At 50.9% G+C, this 13,098-nt stretch overlaps 1 protein-coding gene across 2 annotated transcripts in view; it reads right to left on the bottom strand.

Annotated features, from left to right (window-relative positions):
- The window catches only part of RAI1 (retinoic acid induced 1), a 130,757-nt gene that overhangs the window by 44,287 nt on the left and 73,372 nt on the right, over window positions 1-13,098 (bottom strand). Inside the window, exon 1 of one of the 2 annotated variants that reach the window (XM_034783981.1) lies at window positions 12,732-12,881. The exons of the other annotated variant lie outside the window; for it this stretch is intronic. The gene's annotated coding sequence lies outside the window, so the exon portion shown is untranslated. Of the gene's footprint in view, window positions 1-12,731; window positions 12,882-13,098 lie in introns of those variants that run through there. 2 annotated transcript variants of the gene reach the window in all.

Raw genomic sequence — 13,098 nt, forward strand, 5'->3', positions numbered from 1 at the left:
TTTCTTGGTCCTCATTCAGGCTAATTGCCATTGACTTCAATGGCAGTTTGGCCTGAGAAGGGACTCAATAAAACCTGAGTAAAGACCTCAGCATTTGGCATCAAACATATTCTCAATTTTCTTCCCTTTTTAAAAAAACAACAAAACAAACACACCGATTAATATTCGGGCTGAATCTTGGGGGCAAATTAATTCCTGGTGTCGCTTAGTCGATTGACTGAAGCGAAGTTACACCAGGGATACATTTGGCTCTTTGTTTTTAATAGTCTGCGGAGCTTCTTGCTCACCTGGAGCTATAAATCCTGGTACATGGCAATTGGCTGCTGCGAAACCATTTATATGACCACAAATATTAAGTCCTTGAAGGATCAGGATGGCTTCAGGAAGGGAATAATTAGCAGGAGCGGAGGAACTCTAATGACACACTCTTGCTGCTTTGGCACAGATCTCCTTGGTAATTAGAGCGAGGCAGGAAATTTAGAAAACTTTTGATAAAACCTGGGGAACAAATTATGAAAAACATTTTCTGTTTTCCAACCAGCCCTACCAGTAATAATGAGCGAAGGTAATACAAGGGCTGGTCCAACTGAAGGCAGTGGCAAAGCTCCCCGGAGTTCAGTGGCACCAGAATTTGCCAACTGTGACATACAAAACGAAGGGAAATAATGATGCGGCTAAAGCACCAGTCTGGGAATCAAGACAGCTACGTTATATTCATGGTTCTATTACAGACTTCCCGAGTGACCATTGGCAAGTCGCTTAACTCTCCTGAGCCTCGATCTCTCCCGCTGTACAAGACGTATAATATTTCCCCTCCATGTTGAGACTTGCATCATTAACGTTCATGAAGCACATTGAGAGCCTTGGATTTCAGGTGTTACTATATGCAAAGGCAAAGTGGGATTGTTCTACAAACGAGAATTGTTTGCAGTTTTCCATGAGGCCTCAGCAGTGCAGGAGGACCTCATGCCCATACATGTTCTGCCATGGCTGAATACTGATGTGGGATGCACTGTTGCATGAAGCTCTTACAGACACCCTGGTGAGTTCTTTGGATGCTTCTCCAGAGCTTGTGATCTTACATTATCTACAGGAGATGGGTTTTCAACTGAAAGGGCCAAGTTCCACCCCCGACTGAACCAGGTGTATTACTCCCATTGAAGTCAACCTCGAGGATGGTCAACAGCATCATCTGCAGGAGATCATCACCTGGAAAATGAGGCCCTGACAGGTACATTTCCACCTAGATGGTGCACTGCAACCAGCTGTGAGTCAGCTGGAAATGCCTGGTGACTCATTCGAACACATATCCATCTGCAGTTAACGGGAGCCTCCTTGAGCATCCAAGGGCACAAAGTTGGCTTTACACGTTTGCATTCAACTTACTGGCAACGCCACATTACCGGTCATCACTGACAGCAACATTAAAGCCAAGTGAAAACTGACTTGCAGTCTTTGCCACCGTGTGCCACATTTGCAGAGGTCACCACCAGCAAGATGGCGAATGTGCAGCAGGTTCACATAAGCCAGTTTTGGGCCTAATTTTCCGTCATGGTATCCAATTTTACCTGCACAATCAGCTGCCCCTCCAGAAGTACTCATGGATTTGTTTGGAACATTCATAAAGGGAAGTGGAGCACTTGGTCACTAAACAGGTGGGTGAAAATGTAGAATCTGCATGCACAAAACAGGTGTTCACCCAGTTTTCTGGATGCAATCAGTTGCTTGTGCAAAATCAGAAGCTGGCTGAAAATTTGGCCTGTAGTTTATTTACAGTTTATGAATTTGGAGACAAGTGCTTGTCCCCGTGTCAGCTTCCAGGACTGTCTGGGAGCAAAACAGGCGCTGCTTTTGCTTTTTGCCCTTTCAGAGAGCGGCCCCACATTTTCAGCTATGACATGATATGCATGTCCCCAGCCCTCTGTTACTCTTACCTAATTGCAATATTTGGAATTCCTGTGAGCACCAAGCTGAATATGTACCCATTGATGTCTCAATTAAGGATGGTATACTGCATACAGCATGATTTGCATATACACAGCCTCTACGAGGTATAGTTTCCTTATAAAACTTCTTTGACAGATAAGGTATCTTGCCTTAATGAGGAGAATATTCTATAAAGATCCATTACTAATGGGCTTCAGTATGGTTAGGAACTGGAAGCAAACTCCTACCACAAATGATGAACCAAAACCAACTTTATTATTTGTCTGGTTCCCACCCATCTCTTGAATTCAATTAAAGATCTCGCCTCCACTCCATTTCCTTTTTGGTCATCCTGCGACTGTTTTTTTGTTTTGTTTTGTTTTTTAGAATTTCTTGACATTCAGAGCTTACATATTACGTTATTCTGTTCCCTCCATTTCCCAACTGCATACTAATAGCACATTTTCTGGCTTCTCTTTATAGCCACCTCAAGTATCTCCCCTACATTGTCTCAGAACCCGGCTTTCCAGCATGGGATCCCCCCCATTAGCTTTGTATCTGTTGTTGCATATTAACCTCTGCTGAATGCAGTTCACTCCCGTAGCCTCCTCTCCAAAGCTTCCACTCTCCCATGTCCCCCAAAGACTCAGCTTCCCAGTCTCTCTTCCCTTCTCGTTTTGTTTTCCAGCTGAACAACAGACCCCACATTCGATGCTGTATTTGGGAACCTTTTGGAGAATACACTATGGTGTGGGCAGATTGCTGTCTTTGCAGGAAAAGTATTTCCAAGTCCCCAGGAGAATTCGAACTAGAACGCGTTGTCAGTAAGGGTATGCAATTCTACCAAGTGCAACTGAAACCTCATAAGCAAACTCGAGAGGGACAGCTCCACCAACGCTCCAAACACGACATCAGGCTACAAACATTATATCATCACAACAAACCCACCATGCGGTCACCCTCAAAAAGGCCAACTCACATGGCAGCTGGTTCCTTTGAATGTCCTGCACTTCCCATGATGGGACTAATTGACTGACTCTCTCCCCAGCGGGAAGAGGAGTCAAGTGTATCTTCCGTGGTCTCATGCTGGGGAGACAAACTAACTATAGCTGATGTCTCTAGCCCAAGAGGAGCAAACCAGCCCCAAGAAGAGCATTGGGCTAGCCAGCCAGTTCCTCTTGGATGGCTGAAATCAGGGTGGCCAGCCAGTCTGAGCTATTTTGTGAGTCCTTCTCTCCATGAGGACTTCCGTGCCTAAAGCTTTCCACATAGAAACACAGGTGTGGAGGTCTTTAGGGGCATAACCCCCAAGGGGTCAATGGATCACTGCTGTAAGCCACCGCTCTCTGTAGACGCTACTGTTGCCTTAGGCCTAAAGAAGGGGCCGGGGAGCAGTTCCGCTGCCACTCCATGAAGTGTGTGGGTGGAAAATCCATAATCCCAACCGCACTGGGCCCTTTGCATCTAGCCAGTCAAGGTGCAGGAGGAGAGGATTTGCTCTTACCGACGGTAACCCATGGGACTGTATGTGCATTCATGTCACACGTGTGATTGCTGGCTAGGAATGCAGAAGCAAAGGGAACCGCTTGCTCTGCTCCTTTGCATGTCAATACTCAGCATGTCTTTTCCAGCTCACAGCTATTACACAGCAATGCCGGTGCCTGAGCTTTAGGAACAAACGGAAAGGACTGAGCGTTGCCCCTGGGTGCCTTCCACTCTGCTCTGCAAGCCAGAAACAGAGCGAGCTTTCCTCTTTTCTAGCCTCCAGCCCTTTCTTGCAGGCACTGTTTACGTACAGCTGTCAGGTGGCTATTACAAAGGGAACAGTGCAGTGGGCTGGTGACGGATCAGATCATGCCAGACGCAGGTAAAACTGCTGCAGAGGTTGAGAGCGTTCAGCCTGTTACCAAACACACAACCCCTCTCTCGGGCTTGAAAACTTGACCCCACATCGGATCCTAAGCATATGGCGCTCCGGTAAACTGTATGTATTTAGGTATCTATCTATAGCTCTCTCTAGTCCCTGAGGGTACCACTGTCTGCAGAGGGTGCCTCATTAGCCTTTCTGATTCAGGAGATTTGGTGATGCTAAGTTACAGAGCTCAGTGTCTCTGCCCTAGACACCCTATAATACAAATGTAGGTGCACCGAGTCCCAGGGCACTGTCAAAATATATTAATAGAAAGGTACAAAAAATAAGCAACAACAAAAATAAACTACATAAAGGCTATAGGCCTACTCCTGCTGTCCTTACTCCAGGAAAACTCCCACCAACTTCAATAGGGGTTTTGCCTGGGCACGGGCTGAGTTACGGCTGAAGGATTTTGACCTATTTCATTGAAATTACACACATTTTCCTTCCCTCCTTCCCCATCTCCATGTAACCTTAAGATGGAAAAGGCTGGCAGATCCAGGAGGTACGTCCATGAGCAATTAGTTCCAGAAGCACGAGGTACTTTTCTCTCTACGTGCAATTATAAGGTTAGGAATGTGGAGTCGGGACAAAGTGAATAACTTGAGGGTGAAATCTTGCCCTGCTGATGGCAATGGGAGTCTTGCCCACGCTGCTTGTTTTAACAGATAAACAGCTCTGTTCTGGATTGTTGTAGGCGACGGTGCTACCAAGAGATTCCAGGTGACATCCTGAATCAAGAGAGGAGCCCGAGTGGCTTCTTAGCCCAGCCCCAACAAGCGGTTGTCCCTAGCGTTAAAAGATTTGCAATTGCTGAACCAACCCAGCAGTGTAGAGGCAGTGGAGTAATGGTCTAAGCAAAAGAAAAACTACCAGTCAGGAACTGCTCAGTTTTCATTCCGCCTCTGCTGCGCACCCTGTCTGTGGTCTTGGGCAAGTCGCTTACTCAGCCTGCCTCAGTTTACCCAGCTGTAACAGGAAGGTAACGATACTTGGCTCCCTAACAGGATCGGTGGATATTTAAGAGCTCTGCGCACACTGAAAATGTAGAGCCCATGTAAGTGCTAAAGATGAGGTTCCAGTCCAGATTTAATTCTGGTCGCCCCTAGAGGAAGGCAGCTTCCTTTCCCCTATTAAACCATCCTGCTCTCTTCGGCCATAAAGATAAGTTAGCCCAAAATACAGGGGTGCCTGAGCAGTTAGAGAATAAAGGAGAAAGTGTAGGGAATCCCAGAGAACACGCTTCCCCAAAACCAACGTCCAGCTGTTTCTATTTGGGAGGTGTGATGTGAGCACAGGGGTGGGAGTCAGGAACTCCGGCACGCTAGTTCCCATCACTCCCTCGCTCCGTGCCTCAGTTTCCCCACCGGTAAAATGGAAAAGATAATATGTCCCTCCTGGGTGGGTTTCATGTCTCTAAAGCACACAGAGACTCACTGAAGGGAGGTGCTAGAGACATGTAACATCTTATCCTCATGTGTTAAAAAAAATAAATAAAAAAACCCATCAGTTATAGCGTCTGCCTTACCGTGGGTGTAGAGCAAGCATCAGCGCTGGGGTTTTAACTGGGAAACAGCGGGTAGGGGAGGCTTCTCCCGAACGGGGAGAAGGAGATTGATACACCGCCTCCCTGCCCCCTCCCCCCCGAGAAATAAAATGCTTGCTCCTTCCATGGGAACCTCTCCCTATCCATCCAAATCCATGCATTAGCCCTGGCGCTCGCAGGGTGGCTGGAATGAATGCACGTACATACCTCTGCCTCAGCATGCGTGTTTGCTCTTCTCTTCCTCGGCTGTGATTGATTAAAGGATCAGGGACATCTGAGAATGGAGGCAGCCGCGGCAGCAGCGGCTCCCTTTAGACTTGAAGAGCTTCCTTGCCTGCTGCTTGCTGCTGCCGTTGGCTGTCAGGCAGCTTTTAATCAAGGTTTGCTTATATCTGCAAAGGCCTTTCCCAGAGGGATGAAGGGGGGGGAGTGCATTAACATGCCAGCCACCCTTCCTCCCCCTCTCCTTTGTTTATCGAGAGGGTCAGTGTTTGGAAATGCCTAATAGGGATGGGGAAAGGGGTTGCCGTGGGGTGACGGGGGGCACTGGCTAGGGGAGCAAAGCTCTGGCTAAACGGAGGCATATCCCTGCTCTCTGACCCCACTGAGCTTGGGGGATAAATAGGCAAGTTAGGGTACTGGACGGAAGGCAACGTATTTATCTGATGAGGAAACAAGAGCCCAGATCCTGTTGGCCCTTACTCAGGGAATCAAAATCTTCTCCACTTCAACGGGGGCTGTGCCTGACCGGGGACTGAGGAAGGACCTCAGGGTTTGGCTCAGTGAGGGCTGGAAAAAGTCCAGATTGTTCAGTAAATGTGGTTACACCGTATGGAAGGAGCATGGTCTAGTGGTTAAAGCAGGGAGCTGGGACTAGTCCACTGACTTGCTGTGTGAAGGGGGGCAAGACATTAGACTCTGGGCCTCAGTTTACCATCCTGCAGAATGAGAATAACGCTTGCCTGCCTCCCAGGGGTGCTGGTGAGAATCGAGACCGTGGGAAGAAAGGGCCTCTATTGCAAAGCAGCGGTCTTACATTATAGTTAGAGCTGGCAGCTCAGAACATCTCAGGGGGAACGGGCCACAGAAGGGGAATTACTCTCCTGTTCAGACTCCTTAGGTGAGTATCCCTTAGCACCCCTCCATAGACAGGGGAAGGGGCCTTTTCAAAGTGCTCTACAGACTTTATCTAATTAGCGCTCCCAACCCTCTCCAGACAGGTATCCCCCTGTTTACTTATGGGGAAACTGAGGCAGAGCTGGGCAGCAACATGCTCCAGTTCCTAGAGGGAGTGAGTAGCGGAGCCAGGATTAGACCACAGATGCTCAGCCCTGCGCCCGCTCTCCATGGAGACACCTCAAACAGATTTCCCCCGACAAAAGCGGGAGACTCAGAACTGCCATGTCTCTTTACATGTCTCGGGAACAAACCTGGAGGGGTGGTAGGGGAGCACGTTTTCCAGGAATGTCAGCGTGGTTGTGACCCCCCTACCCTGGCAGGCTTCCCTGGAAATCAATGGAGCAGGGTGCTGCCATCCAAGACAGGGCATTGTCACACGCTTATGGGGGGGCCCGTTTAGAACAAGTCCTCGCAGTAAGTGCTGGGATCTAAGGCTGGACTGGCGGCGGGGAGGGGGCAGAACACTGTCTGGGTGGGAGGGGCACGAAGGCAGAGTGCCACCTGCTGAAGGAACCATCCCATTGCTAAAGTGAGCCGGGCCGTCAATGCCGGAGTCTGTCCCCGGCGCTGGGCCGCGCGGGTTAGCACAGCTAGGAGCCAGCCTGCCGCTTCGTGGAGCTGCTCCGGGTCTCCCCACGGGATTCTTGTGGGACGTGGCACCCCCTCTGATCCCTCCTCCCATGGCTGTGAGGGAGGGCCAGACAGGGCGATCTCACCTGAAGCTGTGAAGTGCGTTGGCAGACTCGCCGCTAATTTGCATTGGGTTCTAGCTCCTGACACGGAGCCCACATGGGCGACGAGGACAGAGTCGGCTGGCTCCACCGGCCCAGCAGCAGCCTCAAGACCAAAGCAGCAGGAGGACAACCAGGAGGCTCCTGGAAAGTCAGGAGCAGGAGAGCTGGGCTGGAAATGAGGAGCGTTTACATGGGTGGCCCCTAATGCAATCTCATTTCGCCCTCCCCGGCTAGGACTTGCATAAGGAGTGAGCTAGATCTCAGGGATGACAGAACGTGCCCGGCCAAATCTTTTCCCAGTGCAGCTCCCGACTGTGCTGTAGCTCCCCAAGGGACGACTCGGGCCCATTATCCCACATAATATCCCACACGGTGCAAACGCAGAGGAAGACACGGTCCCTGCACACCAGCTAAAACAGCCACCTCACACCTCTTCTTCCCGATTCCAAGCCCTGGAGGCAGGTCCCAGCTCACCCCCGGCCCCTTCCCATTCTGTAATCTCAGGGCGAGCCATGCATCTTTTTACGGGTTGCCAATTCCCCCTGCCCCTGCCTCACCTCACCAGCTATGAGCCCCTCCTCCCCTTTTCCCTCTGGCAGTGCCCGAAGCAGCGTGGACTGGCATATTCATCAAGCCGTCTCAAGCTGCTCATTCTGAAGCAAGCCTCTGCCGTCTGCTCTGTGCCACCCCTCTCCACAGCAGCATCCCTCTCCGCCCCTCCCGTGTCAGCTGCTGTAAACTATGCAGCAGGATGACACCCGGGAGGCTCCTGGAATCAGGTAGCAAGGCTGCGCTAAAACCAGCGTCTGCCTCTGTGGGTGGATTGTGTCAGAATCCAGGATGCTCCCGGCAAGCAGCCAGGGAATCTGTCACTCCTCGGCCCACTCCTTTCTCTCTCTCACACACCAAACTCGCTGCTTTGGTTTCCTGCTGTTTACCTGCCGATTTGGAAAGCTCCCGTCACATACACAGCCCCGGCTCGTGCTCGTTTTTTGCTTGCGCTTGCATTAATAACCCTCCGTGATTTATTTGTAGGGGAAATCCAGCATCACCCTCCCTCTCAACTATCTGTTCCCTGGCTCTACACAGCCAATAACTCCCCTGCCTGGGAATTTATTTTCTTCCCTCTCAGCTTGTCTGGGGGACTGATCCTGCTGCCGCTGGCGTCAACGGGAGCAGGAGCTTCCCCTGTAATTGTCTGGGGCTGGCACTGTCGCGTATTCGCAACGGGCCAGCGCCCGCAAACGTGGGCACGCAGGAATGGTCCTGACTCAAGCGAGCCGTCCCGGGAGACTCAGTGAATAAGGAACGCCCTCAGGCTCTAAGCACCAACCCCCTGTTTACCTCAGCCTGCAGCTCCAAGACCTTTGCCAGATGTCCCACCCATCCAGGAATTTCACATGTAAATCACTGATAACCCCACTCCTGCGACAAGACTACAACAAGGTTCCTAAGCCCCTGAGTTCATACCTTTGACTTTATCTTCCATGACCCTCTAGGGTACTTTCTACGCTTCCTTTAACACACTGCACAACAGCAGTCTTAACTCACACACACACACACACACACACGGTTTTTATTCATTCCTACTCGTTTTGTTTTTTAACGGCCAGGTCTGGAGCAACGGCTCGGCCCCCAAAGGGAACGTCTGTCAGCCTGCGTTGCTCTCACCTCTGCTTCTCCGAGGCGCCTGCGGGCTGGCAGTGTGGCTGACAAAAACAACAACAGGACCGAAACCAAAGCAAGTCACGCACAGCAGCTAAAACAAGGGGGCAGTTTAGCTGCTCGACCAGCCTGCTGCTTTCCCGGGCTGGCGTTTGAGACAGAACCAAACCCAAATAATCTGAGGATGAAGAAACCCCCCAAAGTGTTCAAATTCCAAACCCGTGACCAAGACCCTCCAGTCCATTTCTCTCCTTCTGCCTGGTTTATCCTGACAAACGGCTCCAGAAGGGCAGGTTATTATCCACCCTCCCCCACATGCCCAAATGAACACACTGTGAATTTTTCTCAGCTGCGGTTCTAGCGCATCACTTAGGTTCTCCATGTTGTCCTATTGCTCAGCTAATGACCTGCTAAAAGTATTATGTGAAAAACCCCACTCTTAGCCAGCCATTAAACTGGTTAGGACCAGCAGGTCATGCTTTATTGCCTTAATAACCGAGTTTATGAAAGGTCGTCTCATAACTGATAACAGGCATAATTTTTGTAACTTAATTAATGCTGCTAATATAGTGAAGTCTCCATCAGTAGCTGTTGCAGCAGCTGTAGTTTGCATACAGATCGCAGATTGTTCACGTTACCCAAACCAGATTGCGTCCGGCCTTTCTCACCAATGGAAGGCATAAAAAACCTTGGACTGACTCAAAAGTGGCCTAATCTCAGCGCTTACAGCAAAGATGCCGTGTAACTTTTCAGTTCAGCTGCCCGCTTACCAACTGGTCCTTTCAAAAGGGCCACTGGGCGATTTGGGTCGGACAAGTGCCTTTTTTCTTTTTTTTTTTTTCTTTCTTTCATGCATGCATGCAGCATTTCAAATGTAAATGAAATCTCAGGGCCTGATTCTATCCTCCTTGTTCCGGCTAAGCAGCATCTTCCCCATAAGTGCCCCAATGAGTAGGAACAGGACTTCTTGTGAGTAAGGTACTACTCCAATGTGAGTACGGATGTCAGAAGCGTGTCCTTTACGTTTGGCACGTGTTGGGCCAAATACTGCTCCCAGTTACCCTGCTTTAAATCAGGAGTAACCTGATTTCAGCAGAGTTTTAACCAGGGCTGGCTCTAGGTTTTTTGCCGCCCCAAACAAAAAATGCTTTGGCTGCCCCCAACCCCAGCCCTGGGCTCCCCCCCCCGCACCCTCCTGCCGTCCCAGTGCTGGGCTCTCCCCCCTGGGCTCTCCCCCCCACCCGCACCCCCTGCTGCCCCAGCCCGGGGCACTCCTCCTATCCCATCCACAACACCAGCGCTCCCGCCGACCAGTGCTGACTCCGCCTGCTCCCCCATCGCCTCCAGCCGGTCCGGCGCTGGCAGGGTTGGGGTAAGCAGTGGGGCCTCCCGGGCCGCACCTCAGCCCAGGGTCCCTCCAGCCGGGGGCCCCGCCTCCAGGACCGGCCGGGACCCAGGAGGGCAGAGCTGGGGGGGCCACCCGGCAGAGGGCTGAGGAACTGGGGCAGGGCAGCCCCAGAGGGAGTGGAGCCCTGGAGAGCAGGATGCGGGCCCCACACGGCAAAGCCCCGGGCACCGGTCCCCTCTGTGGCCCCGCTGCTGCTGCTGCTCCTGGCCGCCCTGCCGCAGTCCCTGAGTGGCTCGAGCCACTTTGCCCAGCCCTAGCTGTGGCGCTGGGGGGGCAGCTGCCCTGTGGCACCTGCAGGCGGCTCTGTGCGCCCCGCGGGGCGGCCCCCAGCCCAAGTGTCCCACTCGGAGCCCGCCCGGCCATAAGGTGTGGGCGCTGCTCCCCGACGCGAATCGCAGGACGTGCTGCTGCCAGGGCCGGCTCTAGGCATTTGCCGCCCCAAGCGAAAAAAAAAAGGATGGCCGGAATGCTGAAAACGTGCCGCCCCAAGCACATGCTTGGTTTGCTGGTGCCTGGAGCCGGCCCTGGTTTTAACCAGGGACTTCAGGAAGCATTTTGCCTGAGTAAGGACTGAGGGCCTGATTCTCCACTTATACTGGTGTAAATGAGAAGTAATTCCATTAAGGCAATGACATTTCATGGGTGCACAAGTGACGTAAGAGGCAAATCAGGTTCGGCGTAAAAATGAGTAAGCTCTGAGCAAGGACTCCAGGGTTCAATCATATGGCAGGTTTGCCCGACTAAGGGCTTCAGGATCTGGCCTCTAGTTTACTTTTAATTTCTCTTGGTTGGTCAATAAAATCAAGATCCTGGGGGCCAGATCCTCAGCTGGTGTAGATCGGTGTCGCTCTATTGGAGGAAATGGGGCTATCCTGATTTACTCCAATGGGGGATCTGACTTGCTCTCTTTCTCCTTAGTGCTTCACACTTGTAAGTACATTCTTTAGGACCAGGATGCATTTTTCTTATTTAAAAAAAAGAAATCAATTTTCCCTCCTCAGCTCCTAGTGCCTGCACACCTGGAGAGCTGGAACCAGGCTAGGAAGAGTCTGACGGCCGGAAGCTGGGACTGGACGACTGGGGATGTATCACTTGACAATTGCCCTGTTCTGTTCATTCCCATCTGGCATTGGCCACTGTCAGAGACAGGATACTGGACTAGCTGGACCATTGGTCTGACCCAGCATGGCCATTTTTATGTTCTGATGTTAATATGCTGGCAATTCTAGGCACTTTCCACTGAGTATGTAACTGTGCCCAGCCCTCGCAAAAGAATGTAAATAGAAAACCAGGTGCAACCAATGTGCAATTCACTGATCTGCGGCAATTGGCAAATATGGTGATCTGCAAATCCGAGGCACTACAACTAGTATATCGAAGCCGGCAAGTGCTAGCTTCTTTAGTACGTCTGCTTAGTTTTGCAAATTATTTTGTGCTGGCTGAGAAAAGCCAATATGTCTGCTGCTACTGTTACACTGCAATAATTGTTCTGAGCCGGTTGTCATACTGTCAGAAAAGCACCAGCGACTGCGGAGAAACTCGGCTTGCTTTAAAAGGCATCTATATTATTTTGTAGCAAATTAAGTTTTCCAAGGAAGCTGGAGGAATCCTCCAGCCTTTCTGCTTTTGTTTTTGTAAAAAGAGGTGCACAAGAATCTGCTATTGTACAATCCGCTCTGCTCTAAAACACCCGCACACACATGCAGAGTCGTCCCCTGGGGGGCAGAAGCTTTGCCCATATTCTATGCAATGATCCTGCAGAATGAGGCTATGATCTTTCATCAATCATTGCCTGAGCAGTCATGCGCACGCACGCACACACACACACACACTCGCCCACCAGAGTGTGCACACTGTAAGTACAAATTTTGCAGCCCTTTTTACCAAAGGGACAAAGCCACCTGGTGTAATTTCCCTGGTCCCGGTGAGAAACGTATTTAGAGATATGTATATGCACCGGCTGTGGGGAAAGCAAATGAACCCAGACCCTCAAATTCAACTCAAAGGGTACCTGGGATTGGTTGATTGCTGCAGGCTGCTCATCGTACTGTCCAGTATTTTCTGTTTGAGCTACCGTATCTCCAATCACACACAGCATGCACTGTGCAAATCGGGGAGATGCAAAGGCTGCATATAAATCATAGCGAACACTCACATGAATACCATTATCTGCTCCAAAGTTACAGCACCTCCTCCCGTCGCTGATCCTCATTAGAAACATCATCTCCCGCCCCCCGTTCTCTCCCCGCCTCCCCTCCACCACCCCGAAGTCACAAGCCACTCTCTCGCTTCTCAAGAAGCCTCGCAAAGAAGGTTGATCTCTAGCGTTTAAGCCGAGTTAAATTGTGGCTCTGTACTTACACAGCTGACGTGGCCATCTAGGACTGCCGCTGGGGGAGGCAATTAGACAGGGCTGAGGCCCCCCCCGCGCTCCCCCAGTGTGGGAAGCGGAACCTCGCTGCGTAGGATTCCTAGCACCATCCTTGCTCACCTAGCGGGCTGAAAGCAGAATCCAGGTCCACAGCCTTTGAGAGTGCAGTGCAGTCTGCGTCTGAGAGCGCGCGAACAGGCGAGTTCTGTGACTCTCAAACGCCTGGGCTATCAGTTTCCTCTAATAACCAATAAAAGGCACTAGCCTCAGAATAGAAACAGGAGCGCAAAGCAACAGCAAGAACAACACAACTTCTCTCTCGGAAAAAAAAAAAAACCCACCAACAGCTATTTGCTC

This window comes from Trachemys scripta, chromosome 10 (assembly GCF_013100865.1).
Source record: "Trachemys scripta elegans isolate TJP31775 chromosome 10, CAS_Tse_1.0, whole genome shotgun sequence".
Taxonomy (NCBI): domain Eukaryota; kingdom Metazoa; phylum Chordata; order Testudines; family Emydidae; genus Trachemys; species Trachemys scripta.